Source organism: Arachis ipaensis, chromosome B09 (assembly GCF_000816755.2).
Source record: "Arachis ipaensis cultivar K30076 chromosome B09, Araip1.1, whole genome shotgun sequence".
NCBI classification, from domain to species: domain Eukaryota; kingdom Viridiplantae; phylum Streptophyta; class Magnoliopsida; order Fabales; family Fabaceae; genus Arachis; species Arachis ipaensis.
Window position 1 is genome coordinate 105,302,864 of NC_029793.2, and position 19,524 is coordinate 105,322,387.

General features: G+C 37.8%; 1 long non-coding RNA gene across 1 annotated transcript; it reads right to left on the bottom strand.

Annotated features, from left to right (window-relative positions):
- On the bottom strand, positions 241–18,439 carry LOC110267005. The gene is made up of 3 exons (XR_002354288.1): positions 18,429–18,439; positions 13,745–13,752; positions 241–398 (listed from the first exon to the last, which is right to left on the bottom strand). It is a non-coding gene; the product is annotated as an uncharacterized LOC110267005 (long non-coding RNA).

The following is a 19,524-nucleotide window of genomic DNA, read 5'->3' on the forward strand; positions in this document are numbered from 1 at the left end:
GCGATAGAGCAGCGACGGTGACAGAGCAGCGATGGAAACAGAGCGTGATGACCTTGAGTCTGAAACGCCCGCGAGAGAAGCGATATACCGGAGAGATAGAGAGAGGTCGACGGCGAGACCATCCGTGAGAGAGGTGAGACTCAGTGAGCTTGAGGGTGAGAGTGGCGAGAGAAGAGTGAAGAAACTCAAAGGAGGGTTAGGGGTTCTTCACCGCGGTTAGGGGTTCTTTGACGGAGGCATTGCGAGCGCCGGTGACCAGCGACGTTCTTCACAGAGTGCTGTTAGGGGCTCTTCGTCGCGGTTAAGGGTTCTTCGTCGTGGTTAGCGGTTCTTCGTGAAGCACAATGAAAAGAGGGTTAGGGTACAGTGAGGCACAATGAAGACATGGTTAGGGTTAGCTAGGGTTAATCGTCTTCGTGAGGCACTATTAAGAGGGTATTCGTCTTCATGGAGTGCTTTGTGAATTGAGTCAAAAGTTATTTGTGAATGGAGCTGGAGCTCAAGAAAGAGAGGGGTAGATTAGGTTTAGTTTTTTTTTTGGCGGAAAATTTTAAATTACAGACGGATTTTTCATCTGTAATAATTTAATAAAATGCATGGTTTTCGTCCATTTAATTACAGACGAATTTTCCGTCTGTAACTATTTCCTACAAAAAAAATAATTTTTCTTACAGAATTATATACGGATTTTCTTTTCCGTCTGTAATTTATGCTAATTCATTTTTTTTTTCGACAAAAAAATTCCTCTGAAGTTCCGTCTGTATTTCCGTGGGATAAAATCCATCGGAAATATCTATCTGTAATAACTAGTTTTCTAGTAGTGTAATCTGTCTTGGTGATTAAGCTAAAATAACTTAAAAATATAACATATTTTTAATTAAAATAAAAAATATATTTCAAACATATTTCATATAGTTTCATTGGTGATTATTAATTATATTAAAAATAAAATTCATGAAATTAATTGAAAGATTCTTGAAATAAGGGAAGACAGAGAAAAAAGACAACTTAATATAAGGCTACATTTGGAAGAGACATTGAGACTCATTAAATTAAATCTTTGTATTTTGTACTAGCCAAGACATTCGTTTCCATGCCAGACATGTAACAGCACTAGTGGATCATCCATCTCCTTAATATCTCTAGTTTTAATCTTAATTAATTTCAAATTAAAAGTAATAATTACTTATTTAAGTCAGTACTTAATCAAAATACTACTTTTTTATTTATTTTATTGATTATATCATGAACATCATATTTTTAATGATAATAATAACATATAATATCCAAATTATCATGCATAATAATATTAATATACGCAACATGCATGGAGCACGCATGACACAGTTTTGTGTTTTTCGTAATTTACGAAAAAAATTTATAAAAATGGCAGAGTTTCGTGAAAGTTCTAGAACGTACTTACCAAGCTGCTAACATAAAGATTCTAATCTATAGTGAGAAGTCTTGACCTATCACCTACCGGTTTATCACCCACTCGATCCACTGACCTGCACATTACCACTACGAAAGCAATTTAAAAAATAATGTGTGCTATCAATATCCATAAACACTAAATTATATTTAAATTATGCACTTTTAATTTAAGTGTTGTAACATTAGTTTAAAATTAGGATAAATCACCCATGCCAAATACAACATTTTTTTTAATGGAAGCAAAAGCAGTGATATATTCTAATATTGTAATTTTTGATGTTTTTCAAAAGTGTGAAAGGTACACAAATCGGATGATTCGATTTCTATATTTCAAATTTTATAATTTTTTGTAACAAAAATTTATCGATCTAATTTATGTACCTATAATAAACCGAACGGTCCAATTTCTATACCTCTCATAAATCGGACAGTTTGATTTCTGTACCTCTCACAAATCGAATGGTCCACTTTTTAATTCTCTAATTAAACAGTTCCACATTTAAGAATAACACTTCAACGGTTCAAATTTCAAAATAATACCATTGTTACTCCAATATTAAAAACAAAAAGTGTGCTAAATACTGGTTAATAGTTGTTACCGTTATAATTAAATATAAATATTTGAATTAGTATTATTTCTTTCTTTAATAATAATAATAATAATAATAATAATAATAATAATAATAATAAATTTATAAATAAGTTATATATTTTCAGATATAATATCATCGATTTCATAATTTTAAAGCTTTGATCATTAGTTATGTAATGAATACATAAAAATCTTGATAACATAGTGTCATTACCATCACATTTTCTGAGGCCTTCATGAATTCCCAATTTTGCAGGCGGCGTAGCAGATGAGTTGTCATCTCAGATGTCCATTGCTATCAAATCTATGTGCATATGCAGGTGAGCCAGCGTATTGTTTGTCAACAGAAATCAACATATAATTTGAAGTAAGATTATTTCTAATAGAAAATTTATTTCAGGCTCTATTTATGATTTTTTATTTAAATAAATAAAAAAATATTTTATTTATTGAAATAAATAATTATAAAAATTATTACAAAAATACGTAAGATTACTTATCTCGTGTAAACGAAATAAGTTTACAGTATCTCATTTACACTACAAACGAGATAAGACAGTGGTGTAATACGTGTATATCTCGTTTACAGTGTAAACGAAATACGTGCAAGTTTATCTCGTTTACACTGTAGACGAGATAAGACTAGGTAACGCCTATATATAGATGTCGTTTACAGCGAGGTTCTGGGCTCCATTTCGAACCTTTCGACCACTTTCTCGTCTCTTCTACCCCTTTCTGACCATATTATCGAGTAAGACGAAGATGGCGCGCGCAGATACATGTGATCCAGACATCAATAAGCTGAACACAACTTGGTACTACATCGGGGCAGCTGACTTTACGGTTAATTTTCTTATCTTGACATTTATTTAATCCCACATATGTATAGTCACGGTTATGATACTTGCTAGGAATTAGAATACAATTTGTATCGTTAGCAACAGGTCACTAATAGGATATAATTCTAGGAATGTGGTTCTCATTTTCTTATAGTTAGGTTTCTAACTACGTAATTATTAATTTAGATGTTAAATACTTTGGTAGATATTTTCCAACCATTGAAGTTAGTTTATTAGTTACACGTTTCTTAAGTTATTAATTTATTTATTAACTATCCAAGTAAATATTATTTTTTAAGTTAAGTGAACTATTATGTAATATTGTATTTACCTAAATTAAATTATTAAGTTAATATTTGATAATTAGATTATTAATTACTTTAGTGAATGTCTTTATTTTAAGTAATATGTTGAGGAAATGTTTGTTAATTAACTATGTAAATATTAATGTAAAAAGTTTTATTGATATAAATTCAGTTAGTACATGTAAATAAATTTCTGTTAAATAAATGTATGCAATAGTTAAGTCAGTTTGTTATGTTGATGTACGTATACAAATTTTTAATAATTGTGATAATTTTTTTTGTCAGAGACCTCGCTTACTTCTGCCTCAACGAGTGAGTCACACGCTTCTACCACCGGATGCCATCTTCTTATATTTGAGGAAGGCTAGCTTCAGTGACGCAATGCCTCTCAGAACTCCGTTTTTGACAATTTCCTTATCACGATATTTGTGGAGCGCTGGCGTCCAGATACTCACACATTCCACCTACCCTGGGGTGAGGCCACTATCACCCTGCAGGACGTGATATACCACCTTGGGCTACGCGTGCACGGGGAGCCAGTGGGGTGCTTCCGTGATTTCTATAGATGGTATGGCATAGAGACATGGGAATTGGTGGCGCGACTGCTCCGTGCCGGGTCTCCGGTGGTTGCGCAGCAGGGGGAGTAGAGGAAGGAGTCGTTCTCGCTGAAGCTTATATGGCTACGGGACCGTGTCTGCCATATGCCACAGACGGATGATCCGGAGACACTCCAACAGTATGCGAGGTATTACATCTTATTACTGATCGGGGGTTACCTGATGACGAACAAGTCGAACAACCTGGTCTATCTCTTCGTGGGCTATCTTGGAGTTCGGCGGTGCTTGCATGGACATACCATTCACTGTGCTCTATAGCACACTGAAGCACGACAGACATAGTTGGTTGTACGCCACTGTTGATGTCTTGGGTATACCACAGATTTTTACAGTGGTGTCTACCTGAGCGACAAGTTTTCATGTATCCTATGGCATTGAGGTTACCATTGTTTATATCTTTCTCGTGTTTGGAATTTGTAACTCATTATGACATTTTGTAAATTGAATTCGTGTTATTCTTGTATCTATTCACAGGGTGATAGGGTTGACGCATCAGAGCAGGGACCAACACGAAACGAGTCCTCTGATGGCGTTTATCGCTAGATCAGTTACGAATGGATGATGTTAGCACTAAGATTTTACTCCCTGGTAGTTCCTTTTGATTCCTGTTATTCTTTGAGCTGGAATTGCTTATAGCTAACCAAATAAATTAAATATAGCAAATGACTTGAAATTTAATAAAAAAATTTAGTCTTTCAGTTATGGTAACTTTTTCACCGCATATACATTAAACATTTATAATGAAGTAATAATAATCAAACTTATTTGTATCATTATAGTAAATTTTCCTCTATGAGATATCAAATACTTATTTATCTTTTAATTTAGTTTGTATGGATGATCATTATTTCACAATTATTGTTTCAGTTTGTGTGGACGCCGTATGATGACCCTGCCCTGCAGGCTATGTGCCCGCCCTGGTTTATCGACGAGGCAGAGTGGGGGACATGGTTGACCGTTGTCCCATTTGTCTGCTTCAACATCGTCGAGTTTCACCAGGTTGACCGGGTGAAGCGCCAGTTCAATAGAGAGTAGCCGGTGCCGAGATCCTCGGTCAATGTTGACAGATTCCTGACATCCACAAAACGAGGTGATGATGTCTGGTGGCTTGACAGACTGGTCAACTGCTATGATGGCTGGAAGGCACGATTTGAAGAGGGCGATAGGATCTTCATTTAGCCTTGCTTCGGCTACAGGCCGACCTTGGAGTATTAGGATTGGTACCGTGGTGCCTGCTGGGTTAGGCTCCTATCATGCCAGGATGTACTTGATGATCCGAGGTTGTTTGATTTACCTGTTGTCGCCTAGCCTACTGCCAACCAGCCGAGGGACATTCTTCACCTTTCCAAGGACATCCCCGATTGGAATCGGAGTGCAAGGGAGGTTCGGGAGGACACTTGGTGGCTTGCTAGGAGGGAGAGGGGTGCCAAATAGTGGGGAGAAGTTGCAGGGGTCTGAGGAGGAGGCCAAGTTTGACCAATATGAGGAGCATAGTGACATTCTAGCTGGCGGTGATGATTTACCCTCCACCACCACTGCCTCCACCTCCTTCACCTCCCCCACCACATCATTATCTATCTGGGTTAAGTGCACAACAGCATCGAGCTGTGTGGAAGACACCACCTGGCTAGCATGATGTCGGGGCATCTGGCAGCTATCACGTGGAGTAGATGGTTAATGAGATAGGGTTCGAGGATGCATTCCAGATTCATACCACTGATCCGACCACGATGCAACGCCTCGTGGATCAGTTTCGTACTGGCAGGGAGCAGATCATTGAACAGGTTCATCACTGATAAACCACAATTTTATGATTTATCTTGCGTTGAATTTAGTGGATTTTATCAATTTTTGTCACATTTATTCAATAAAATTGCATGGTTTTGTAATTCTCCCTAAATTGTGCTTAATGATTAAAAACATGATTTTTAGGCCTTAAAATTGATAAATTTAATTCACTTTAATTCCATTCGATGCCTTGATATATTTGTTGAGTGATTCAGGGTTTATAAGGCAAGAATATGATCAAAGAAATGAAGAAAAAGCATGTAAGATGGAGAATTCATGAAGAGCAAGGATTTGTGGTATTCAATGCTATGCGTACGCGTACACGTGACAAGCAGTATTTGACATCATTAAAGAAAATGTGACTGACGATTTTTGAGCTTCATCAGGCCCAAATCAAACTCACTTCTGAAGCTATTAGAGACCAAAATCAAGAAGGATGAAGGGGAGAGCAATTAGGAATAGAATAGTATCATGCATTAAGTCATATTCTAGAGAGAGAAGCTGTCTCTTCTCTCTAGAATTAGGTTAGATTTATCTCAGGTTTAGAATTTAATTGCTTGTTTTAATTTAGTTTCCTTTATTTTTCCTTTTACCATTGCTTTAATCTTCTTAGTCTTCTTGTTAATTTTCCTTTCATGTCACTTTTATATTTATGAACCCTTTGTTAAATTTAATTTCCATTAATGCAATTTGATGTTTCTTTGTTTATTGTTGCTTAATCTAGTTGTTATTATTGTTTTCTTGCATTTGGTAGCCATAGATTTTATATTCTTGTAATTTTACCATGCTTTTATTTTATGCCTTCTAAGTGTTTGATAAAATGCTTGATTGGATTTTAGAGTAGATTTTGGTACTCTTGGCTTGTGATTGAGGATTTAGGTCCCTTGATATCATTGATGTCCAGTTTCATTAGTTATTTAGGGTTGTTAACTGGTTTTAGGATCAATTATATCCACTTGACTTTCCTTCAATTGTTAGAGGATAACTAAGTGGAATTAACTCTTTGTAATTACCATGTTGTGGTCAATGATACAAGATAGGAAATCTTGACTCTTAAGCCTTGTCATGAGTAGCCTTTTAGAATTTATATTTCTTTAATTGTTGGTTTTATTTTCTTGTCTATCAAACTTAAAACCCCAAAATATACCCCACAACCAATAATATGCACACTTCCCTGTAATTCCTTGAGAGACAACCCGAGGTTTAAATACTCTCAATTTTTATTTGGGTTTGCTTAAGTGACAAACGAAATTAAACTTTGATTGAGGGTTAATTGTTGGTTTGGATCTATACTTGCAACGGAACTAATTTTGTGAAAATTCCTAATTTTATATTTGTCGGGGAATTGCAATGTGTGCTTGTTATTGGTTATTGTATATATGTTAATATTGTGAATAGTGCTTGAGTTTCTTTGTTAGTTTTTGGAAGTTGTAGAATTTTGTTTTTATTAGCTTTTGATTTTGTTTTCTCTTTTCACTATGAATTCTCACCCTTTTGGCTATGAGTTTGGTTCAAACTATGTTGTAAAAATGGGAATTACAATGAGGATATGCATCAAGAATGGAACAATCAAAGGTGGGAGGAGCCTCATGCTTATGATCAACCTTCTTGGCAATAACCTCCTCTATTGTATTATGAGCAAGAACCATACCATGATGCATACCAATCCAGTGGTTATGGTGGACCTCCTTGTGATTATCAGTCACCACCACCATATGCCTATGAACCATCTCCTCAACATAGCCCTCAACCACCATAATCACAAGCCCATACCATTAAACACCTCCATATGATCCTAACCCATATCTCACATACGAACAACCATATGAGTCATATGAATAATATATAGAACCACCCCAATTCTGACATAATTATCCCCAAGAACCACCACCTCAATATACACCATCTCCATATCTTTAACAAGATGAACCACCTTCCTATTATGAACCCTTTTCACCAAATAATGAACCTTCCTATCCACCCCAAACCCAAATGAATGACATTCTCCTTTCATATCTCCAAGAGCAATGTCGCGATGTTGCTTAAGAGCGACTTGAAGCTCTAATGGCTACTTCAACCGAGGTAGTAACCAAGTTGGTCTCCCAATGCTTAGATACTCAAAGTACTCCCATGGCCACATGTGGAGAATCAAGTGAAGAATGAAAGAGAGATTGGAAACTCCGGTGGAAAATAAGGAGTGGGACTTTATATTGGAACAATTGGAGGAAGTCGTAATTGTTGAAGAGGAAGAAGTGGTTGAAGACTTAGGAGATGTTGAAGGTCCATGGGAACTAAAGGTTGTAGAGCCCTCTAAGGTTGAAGAGGTTGATCAAGAGATGGATTCAATCATTGATGAGTTCTTATCTACAATTGAATCCTCTCCCATTGGACTTGAAATAGAGGTCAAAGAAGAAGGTGCACAACCTCCAAGACCCTTGGAAAATAATGAAGAAGAAATTGGAGTGGAAGAAAATTACCAAGAGGTGGAGGTAAATCAAGAAGCACACAAGGAAGTTGAGCAAACAACAAGTCCTCTTATCATTGATGATTCCTGATAAACCCCAATTTTGTGGTTATCTTGTGCTTAATTTAGGCGATTTTATTAACTTATCTCACATTCATTCAATGAAAATTCTCCCTAAATTTGTGCTTAAGTGTGAAAACATGCTTTTTAGACCTTAAAATAGCTAAATTTAATTCATTTAATTCCATTCGATGCCTTGATATATTTTTTTGAGTGATTTCAGATTCATAAGGTAAGTATTGGATGGAAGAAGTGAAGAGAAAAGCATGCAAAGTGGAGAATTCATGGAAAAACAAGGATTTGGAACATTTAGAGCGACGCGCACGCGTGAAGACGAGGTCATCCAGGCAACGCGTATGCGTGACATGACGTGTACGTGTGACCCATGCGTACGCGTCACAGCCAGCACGTGACCTCATTAAAGTGAATTCGCTGGGGGCGATTTATGAGCTGCCTAGGCCCAAATCCAACTCATTCCTGAGACTATTTCATACAGAATTCAAGATGGGTCGAAGAGGGAGCAATTAGATTAGCTTAGGATCATGTAGGTTAGTTTCCTAGAGAGAGAAGCTCCCTCTTCTCTTTAGAATTAGTGTTCTTAGGTTTATTTTCCTCTTCTCTTTTATGCCTCTTTTATGTTCATGCAATCTTGTTAATTTCCATTATCTTTAATGCAATTTGAGGTATTTCATGTTTAATGTGCTTTCCTTAGTTGTTATTGTTAATTTCTTACATTGGGTAGTTGTAGATTTAATATTCTTGCAATTTTATGATGCTTTCCTTTTATGCCTTCCAAGTGTTTGACAAAATGCTTGGTTGGATATTAGAGTAGAATTTTGAGTATTCTTGGCTTGGAAAGAGAAATTAGGTGCTCTTGAGTCATTAATACCCAACGTATGTTGGTGATCTAGAGTTGTTAGTTAATATTGTTTCCATTGACTCTAATCTCTTGCTAATTCAATTAGTAAGTTGATTAGGACTTATAGATTGAGATTAACTAGTCTTATTTGACTTTCTTCCTGTGTTGGAGATGATATTGTACTTTCTCCCGATGTTGAAGATGACGAAATAGGATAAATTCTTGATAATTATTGTATGATAATTAATGACTAGGATAGAAAGCCTATATTCTCAATCATTGCCATGAATGTCTTCCTTTATTACTTGCTTTCTTTATTTGTTACTTTATTTTCTTGCCATTTATTTTTTTCCCCTTTTTACCAACCCAACCCCTTGAATACCATAACCAATAATACGCATACCTCACTGCAATTTCTTGAGAAGACGACCCGGGACTAATACTCACGGTTACTTTTATTGGGTTAGACTTGTGACAACCAAAAATTAAACTTTGATTGAGCATTGTTTGTTAGTTAGGAACTATACTATCAACGAAATTATTTCTGTGAAATTCCTAACTGACGAAAATTCACTATCAATTCTGCATCAACATATGATCCTCTTGAGTTTGAAGAGTCTTCTCCCATTGAATTTAAGGTTGATGTTGAGATAGATTTTACTCAACCTCCAACATATGATTTGAGTGATGGGGAAGAATTAGAAGAATTTGGTGCGGAAGAGGTTGAAGTTGAAGAAACTTGTCGAGAGGTGGAAGTTATCAAGGAGAGCAAAAGGGAGTTGTAATCACCTTGCCAAAGCTGGTTGGAGCCTCTCTCGCTAAGCAACCATCTATCTTATCATTTGAGTGGGTAAAACTCATATCTTTAAGCTTTATTATCCCACTTGAATATGGCTTGCTTGAAACGGATGGTCAACTTAGAGCTCTTTGTGGAGTGAAGAGTAAGAGAGAGTTGTGTAGTGGTTGGAAATATAATCCTAGGTTCATTTTGGATGGATAATCAAAGTGGAAATTCAAAAGTTGGTGTAGAGCTCAATTGCTTGGGTTAAGGAGGATGTTTGTATGCTCAAAGGAGAATTCTAAGAACTTGCCACCCGATTGTAATTGTGATGATCAACTCGAAGACGGGTGTAGACACAAGATTTGGGATCCCGGTATACATCATGTGGATCAATTTTGGGAGCTTATAGCTTGTGGAGAACTCCATCAACGCTTGGTGCAATTGAATTGGTATCTTGGAGCATTTTGGAGATTCAAGCATTGTTGGAGATTCAAGGATGAATTTAAACACAAGCCATCATGACAAGGAGCTCACCAAATGTCCAACTTAAGGACTTTAAATAAAAGTGCTAGGTGGGAGACACCCCACCATGGTAGCCTCTTTCCATTCTCTTGTAGATATAATTAATGAATGAATTGAGTTACCATCGTTAGGTAATTTCTTGCTTTGATATCACTCTTGTATATATATTACTTTGTTTGTTAGTTTGTTTGGTTAGATTTATGCTTTGAGTTATAGGATAGTTGTTTTGGATTCAATCTTTGGTTGAATTGCAAGTTTTATTTCAATTGCGTAGTATAGTATTTGAAAAATATTTCAAAAACATAAAGATTTTTATTAGATTTGAATTTTGCTTGGTTTAGAGTTGTAAATAGTAGGTGGAAGTGACCCTATTTTATTCTATGTTTCTTAAAAAACAAAAAAAGCTATTCACATGTACGCCTGACCCACGCATACGCGTGACCCCTGCGATTTGCTCATCCTGAAACGGTGTGAACAGCATGGCCTCGACAGTGAGTTGTGCCAGGACCGTGCTGGTGGGGTGCGAGGCGCATGACCTTTCCCACGCGTACGCATGACCCACGCGTACGGGTCACCCTGTAAATCTTGATCCTGAATTTTTTATGCAAGGACTGTGCTATCGCACGGTCCAAACAGTGAGTGATGCGCGTAGGGTGCGAGCACTACGCGTCCAGCGCAATTTTCTCCCACGCATACGCGTCACACCCTCTTTTCTCCTCTCATGTTTACGCGTCGATGCCAACTTCACCCCTGCCACGCACATGCGTGACCCATGCGTACGCGTGAGTTTGAATTCACTAACCCCTGATGCAAAGAGACCTAGCTCATTCACGTGACCCTTTCTCTTCTCCCTCCAACATCTCTCTCCCTCCCAAACCCCCATTGAAGCACCATTGCCAAACTTTCACCACCACCTCTTCAACCAGTCACCTCCGGCAAACCCAAACTACCGCCGACCACCATCCCTACCCCTCTCTTCTCTTTCATTCCTTCTTTCCCATTTCTTGCAACTTCTCTCTTCCCTTCCAGCCACAACACCGCCGCGGCCACGCTTTCGCCGCCGGCGTCCCCTCAGTCCAGCAACCACCTTCTCTCTTCCCTATTCTCTCTTTCCTTCTTCTCCATTTCTTCCCTTCCCCGTCTCAGTACCCGAATAGAAGTTCGCCACTATCCCCTGTTCCGCTCTGGTCTCCCTTCCATCACCACAGACAGTAGTGGCTCCACTGCTCTGCCCCCGCTTCACCTTCCCTGTCTGCCTTTCCTTGCCATTTCTATTTCTGCTTCTTCCTTTCTAGGTTTCCCCTGCTTCCCTTTTTCTAAGCTCTGTTAATATTCTGTTAAGCTAGTTTAATTTGTTTGGTTAATTTTTATTAGTTAGATTAGTTGAAAATGAATCTTAGTGGATTTTTGGTGGTTAGGTAGTTAATTGATATTGTAGTGGATTTAGGTTTGAATTTTTGTTGCTGATATTGTCTGGAATGACTATTTCATGCCTGTTTTGTTAGGTAACGATAATGATGATGTTGTATTCTTTTGTTAATCTATGTATTTCTAGTGTGTTAATTTTTCTGCTGCTGTCTTCATATGGATTTCCTGTGATTTGTGCTTGTTGATTTAACTTGAATTCATATGGATTGTTATTTTGCTGTTTGTTTAATCCAAAAACATCCTATTTACTGCCGGAATGCTATCAAAATTTTTCAAAATTTTGTGTTAATTGAATCCCGGTTTATGCGTTGAATTTGGTAAATTGTTACTTCAGTTCTATTTTATTACCAAACTCAACTCATGAATTGCTCGACAAGCATTTCCGCTCTCTTTTGGTTCCCTTATGTTACATTACATAATTGAGGGCATCAAGGTGCTATTTGATGGATTTCTGTGTCAAATAGACCCTTGTTGACCAATCATTTGTGAATAACCTCTACATTTTGAATTATCAATTTTAGGTCAAAATGTTTCATCTTCATGGTTCAATTTCAATTCTCTTTTTATCCAACCATTGAAGTTAGTATTATGAACTTTCCAAGTGGCCTAACCTTGCTAATTGTAATTGAGGTTCTTGTAATTGGTAACAATTGGTGCATTTCACTTTTGTAACCTTTTGAATGAAGTTTTTGTTTCAATACCTTTTAGGTTACATTAAGTGCATGTTTCAATATTTTCACACCAAGTTTTACAATTTAGTGATCAAACACATTGATGTTGGATTATGTTCTTTTTGTGCTTATTTTATCTGATTTATTTCATCATCAATGCTTGCATTTTATTACATGAATGTGAGTTTGCTTGTCTTTCAAAATTTTTGAACACTTTCTTAGTTTAAGAATCATATTTTCTATGCGACTAATATTTAACTTTCTTTTTTCTAACTTTTGGTTTTTAACTAACTTTTTAATCTTTCTTTTTCATTTTCCGTTTTAAACTAACTTTTTTTTCCTATTCTTTTAAAGCATAGCAATTTTGGTTATTAACGGACAAGCAATTTGGTTTTCATTATACTCAATTACTTGGAATGTAAATTCTATTTTATTTTTACTTCTGTTTTCTTCCTATTCCAAGTAATTGCACTCTTATCAACTCACTTCATGCATAAGCCTTGAATTCCTCTGTTTTATGTCTATTGTCTGCCTGTTATATTATTTTTTCCTTCATTGCCTGTGCGTATATTTGATATTTCGTATCCTGTAAATTTATTTTTCAGGATGTCTGATGGAAAAGGAAAAAGAAAGGCTAAGGCCACCTCTAGTAAGAGGAAGAGATCACAGCCATCTACTGAGTCAACAGATGTAGCACTATCTGAGAGGCAACTTACTATGGAGAAGAAGGCCGATCAAGCTACGCCTTCCTCCGACTCAGTTAAGTTTGCCAACCTCTATTGTGAATTGAGGTTTCAGCACTTTCTGGAAGACTGAAACCTTCATATGGAGAGAAAGCTATGAATACCACCCGAGATAAGAAAGTACACTGAACTCCAAATTGAACAGAGGGGTTGGGTATTTCTGGATAGAGTTGGTAGAAGTGAACTTATCATGGGTCCGAGAATTTTACTGCAACTATTATCGGACGACCTTTGATGCGGTACAACTTTGGGGAAGACAGATTCTAGTCACAGAGGAAGCAATAGAAGAGATCTTCCATAGGGCTGAGGAGGCTATTAAGCTTATAGATTTTAACTAGGATGCCGTCCTTCGTACAGTAGCTATTCATCCTGACGTTCCATGGGCATTCAGAACGTCGAAGCCGACTCCACGGGCATCAAGATTGATTATCTCAATGATGGGCTAGGTTGTGGCAACAGATACTGAGAAACTATGTCATGCCTAGCACTCACGAGTCGGAGGTGCCAGCGGATATGGTAGTTCTTATTTGGTGTGTCATGGAAGGAAAGGACCTGTACCTTCTAAGACTCATCAGGAGGTATATGTCCCGAGTACATATCAAAGGCACCTTGGCATTCCCATGTTTGATCACTCAGATGACTCGTCAGGCTGAGGTACACTGGGAGCCTCAGGATGAGAAACCCTCAATTGCCGACCGCAAGAAGGTTATTCCGCAAGGTAAGCGGTTCGAATCTCTAGCCCGCAAAACACCCACTACTCATCCTACAGAGGCAACAACATCCTTAGCAGCACCCTCAAGAGGACCTTCAGTACCTTCAGCACCTCCGAGACCAGCACCACCATCATTGATAAGTGGATAAATGCCAGTCAAGAATTATCAAAAGTATTTTTTCAAATCACCATTGCAGGTACAGTCTTAACTGACGATATTTCTGCTATCAAATTTAAAATGTGTCACAAATGAGATAAATAACCAGGAGTAAAATCCTGAGTCATTTCCCTAGGAGTTGACACAAAATACAAATTATTGGTTGCGATTTTTCTGGAAATTTTAAGGTTGAGAAAAAGTGAAATAAATAACTAGAAATTAAAATAATGAATAATTAGCAAGAGCTGTAAAATAATCAGTATAAAAAGCCTTGGTTAGAGGTGAGAATTGAAAATTCTATCCTTATTGTCTTTCCCAAGTGTGATGGTAAAATCTCATTGCTCTCACTTAGTTATCCTCTAACAAGTGGAGGAAATTCAAGTGAAATAATTAGCCTTAGCTCACGAGTCCTAGTTACTTCGTAGGGAAGAACTAGAGTTGGTGAGTCTCAAGCTAATTGGTAATTTCCAATTACAGATTAATACTTGGGTATAACAATTCAAGTGGCTCTAATTATCAGGGTTTATAAGGCAAGGATTGGATCAAAGAAGTGAAGAAAAAATATGCAAGATGGAGAATTCATGAAGAGAAAGGATTTGTGTAATTCAATGCCACGCGTACGCGTGACCCACGCATACACATGAGAAGGGAATCTGTCAAGGCGACGTGTACGCGTGACCCACGCATACGCGTGACAAGCAGCACGTGACTTCATTAGAGAAAACGTGACTGGCAATTTCTGAGCCTCATCAGGCCCAAATCCAACTCACTTCTGAAGCTATTAGAGACCAAAATCAAGAAGGATGAAGGGGAGAGCAATTAGGAATAGAATAGTATCATGCATTAGGTTATATTCTAGAGAGAGAAGCTCTCTCTTCTCCATTGAATTAGGGTAGAATTAGGTTAGATTTATCTTAGGTTTAGAATTTAATTGCTTGTTTTGATTTAGTTTCCTTTACTTTTCCTTGTTCCATTACTTTCATCTTCTTAGTCTTCTTGTTAATTTTCTTTTTATGTCGCTTTTATGTTTATGAACTATTTGTTGAATTTAATTTCCATTAATACAATTTGATGTTTCTTTATTTATTGTTGCTTAATAATCTAGTTGTTATTATTGTTTTCTTGCATTTGGTAGCCATAGATTTTATATACTTGCAATTTTACCATGCTTTTATTTTATACCTTCCAAGTGTTTGATAAAATGTTTGGTTGGATTTTAGAGTAGATTTTGGTACTCTTGCCTTGTGATTGAGGACTTAGGTCCCTTGATTTCATTGATGTCCAGTTTCATTGGTGATTTAAGGTTGTTAATTGGTTTTAGGATCAATTATGTCCACTTGACTTTCGTTCAATTGTTAGAGGATAAGTAAGTGGAATTAACTCTTTGTAATTACCATGTTATGGTCAATGATACAAGATAGGAAAATTTGACTCTTAAGCCTTGCCATGAGTAGCCTTTTATCATTTATATTTCTTTAATTGTTGGTTTTATTGTCTTGTCTATCAAACCCAAAAACCCCAAAAATATATCCCATAACCAATAATATGCACACTTCCCTGAAATTCCTTGAGAGACGACCCGAGGTTTAAATACTCTCGGTTTTTATTTGGGTTTGCTTAAGTGACAAACAAAATTAAACTTTGATTGAGGGTTAATTGTTGTTTTGGATCTATACTTGCAACAGAACTAATTTTGTGAAAATTTCTAACGGATGATTTTTCCACATCAATCACTCCTCAGCTTCGGCGTATACGTCAGCTTGGATTCCACACATATCACCAGACACTGACTCATCATACGGATCAGGGTGCGACCAGGTGCCCGGTATATGACTCTGCCATCAATGAACTATGGTCTCTTGCTCACTGCATCCCAGCTGCAGCAGACACCACTGTATGCTCCACTCCCTTAGCCTCAGATGCATCAGTATGCCCCCGTGGCATACTCGGGATATTACTATTACCCACCTCCACCACCGCTTCCACATATGCCACAGATCCTTCTGTCCTGGCCCAGCCTCATGCAGACCTTCGGCCCAGCCAACCTCAGTGCCAGGCACAGCTTCCACGATGTGGCACCGGACATTGGCTCCACTACCATGACCCCCAGCACCCATGATGTATTTATATATTTTATGTAGATTATGATGTTATTAACTGTATCTTACGTCGTATTATATTTTCTTAAGTTTTCATGATGTTTCGATATTCTGTATGAACATTTTATGTACTTTATACTGAACTTATCTTACATAGTATTTTTTATGAGTATTTTGTATAAGTGCTGTGTTGATAATTCACTATAGAAAGTGTGATGCAAACACAGAATACAATGATAAAACACACTGTAAAAAATCTAACAGAGAACACAATCTTCAACTATTACATCAACAATTCATACTGCATGGACCACACCTCTTCTCCTGGCACTCGACATCATCTATGTCATTCCGGAACCTATTAGAGACAAGTCTTTCGGTAGCCTTCCTGCGCATGAGTGGGTTAGGACGAAGCAGAGTCTCATACCACTTTGGCCAAAGTGCCTCGTCGGGTATTAGTGGAAACTTTGGCTCGTATACCTTGAACATAGCCTCCTGTACGTACACTGGATGAACATATAGAGCCTACTCGATGCTTGCGGCGGCACAAGTGGCCAGCGCATGTCGGCATAGGTAGTGGAGAGATTGGAAAAGTCGACAGTCACACATACCCACTGTTAGCCGAACACGGAATGAACCTTGTGACCAACCCTCGAACGGTTGTAACTCCTCAACGACAAACACTAAAGCCCGTCTGTCACAATGGGTAACACGCATCTTCGGGATACCCTCTCTGTTCTTTTCAACAACAGCCATCAGCCTTTGGGAGAAATGATTTACAATCGCCAGCTATGCCTATGCCTCCATGCCCTTCGTGATGAACAACTTCTGTAGCCTCTCGTACGTGATGTGTATGATGTCCTCGGCAACTACCTATACCATTTAGCACTGCACTGATGCACTCTGACAGATTTGTTATCATGTGCCCAAACCGGCGACCACTGTTGCAGTATTGTAGCCATATTTCTTTGTTGAATCTACCAGCCTAGTCTGCCATCTCTCGCGACAAACCTCTCAAGGCATCCATGTACCACTCATACCCAACCTTGCTTGGACTGTAAGTAGTGTTTATGAGGTATCGCTTGCCCTCGGTGGACTTGAAATTAAACATGAAATTTGCGGCCATGTGTCTTACACAATAAGCATGGAACGCACTGGGAGGGTGTCATCCACTATCATCAGCCCTCAGTGCAGCCTTGATCGCTGGGATCTATCAGAAATAATCAACAGGCCGTCCTGTGGGATGACACATCATCTTAGATTAGTCAGGAAGAAAGACCATGACTCCGTACTCTCAGACTCTACAATTGCAAAAGGAATAGGAAGGATATTGTTGTTGTCATCTTGTGCCACTACAATAAGCAACACACCACTGTATCTTCCATAAAAATGTGTGTCGTCGACAGAAATAAAAGGCTTGCAATGTTTGAAAGCCTCAACACAGGTCGGGAATGTCTAGAATACTTTGTCGAACATGTTACAGTCACGGACCATAAGGTGCCCATCATAGTAAAATACGACCCTGAGCTTGCATATCGTTCTGGGATTATAACTCTGCAGTGCTTGTAGCAGCATTAGCACCTTGTTGTATGACTTCTTCCAGTCCCTGTATATCTACGCAATTGCCTTTTGTTTCACCATCCAGTCCTTTATATACGAGGGTTTGAAGTGATAGATTTGCCAAACTACACCCTGCAGGATAAGAATGCTGACGGATGAGTTAAACTGTATCAACAGCAGGATGACCTTGCAGATGAGGCTACTGTCCAACTGTCGATGGTCTTAGGACATGGTGGGTGCCAAACACGTATGTGCTCCACCAACCCTCCAGACCTCCCTAATGAAATAAAACATTCATGGTTGGAAACTACACTAGATATAGCAATCATAAATGAGTAAATATGCTACAATTAAACTTGACCTCACCAGTATCTGAGATTCTATCAGAGGGTTACATAGAGACTCCAGGGACATCCAGTTGTAGCTTGGTGGTAATGTACATGGTACTTCAATTGGTCTGATTCGACCACTCGGTACTCAGCGCTTTTGTGGATGCTGTAGTTCTTCACACCCTGCATTACTGCATCTCTGCTTTTGAATCTGTGGCTGACACAAAACTCCATCCTATTGTCTAGGTTGTAATCGTCTTTTCCAGTATTCGAAAAAGGAGATTTCTCATGCATTACGTCCAGATCTAATGCATGATAATGACTTGGTACATTTGATAGTGCCGAAATTGAGTGGGGGGCGAGGGGGGAGATAATATATAGCGCACCACTGGCTTGGCCAGGCGTCTATGGTACAAACTCCTACTCATCATCATCTTCATACAAATCTCTATCATTACTATCCGCAACGCACTCTTCATCGGAGTCTTCATCACCGACATCCATGTCTTCTACTAAACTAGCTACGAGAATCGGTGGTGGTGCGAGAGGTGGGTCATCCTGCATAAAGGTCGAGTGGGAGGATCCACTGCCACCAACATCACCAACTTCAGCAGAAAGCTCCATCACTTGTTTTGCCATGATTCTCCCGTGGATGTCAAACATGAGTTGCACATGCTCGTCGTCCTGGAGCCAAAACAGGCAAAACCGAAAAACTCCATTATCCAATGGTGCTAGCAACCTATACCCCACCTTTCCGATCTCCTTTTTCCTAAACCACCAAGGTTGCTCAATATCAGACTCTTCAACTCGGACAAGAACTTACTCGCCGAGTGCGCAATAGCAACAGATTATCACACTCAAATATCACCCGTTGTCACAGCTCTTCATACGACAATTGGGATATACATAGACAAGGGTTGTACCTCCTTCTATTTTCGGGAAGAAAAACAGAGAAGAAGAATATATAAAATGTATGTGAAGAATGACAAGGGTTGTACCTCCTTTTATAGCTATTGGAAGTTTATCTTACTGTATCTCGTTTACACTGTAAACATTATAATTTAACACATCTCATTTACAGTGTAAACGTGATAAGCTTGCACGTATCTCGTTTACACTATAAACGAGGTATATACATGTCACGCGCACTGTCTTATCTCATTTACAGTATAAACTTATCTGGTTTACACTGTAAACGAGATAAGTAATCCTATGTATTTTTGTAATAATTTTTAAAATTATTTATTTTAGTAAATAAAATATTTTTTAATGTATTTAAATAAAAAATTCCTAATCACTTCTATTAAAAAAAAAGTAATTTTACATTAATTTTTATATCATAAACAGTAAATAAGATTTTAAAATATCTCTCTTTTGAATTTGGATACTCTAAATTTTGAATTTTATTTTAGAGGGTAAAATATAATCTCTCATCATTTATTTTATAGATAGAATCAAGAAAAAATATGAGAGAAAATATTCAAAAGTGAAAAATTACACTTTATCTTCTTAAGTAAAAATTCAAAATTTGAAAGATCTAAATTTTTCTCTTTTCTATTAGGAG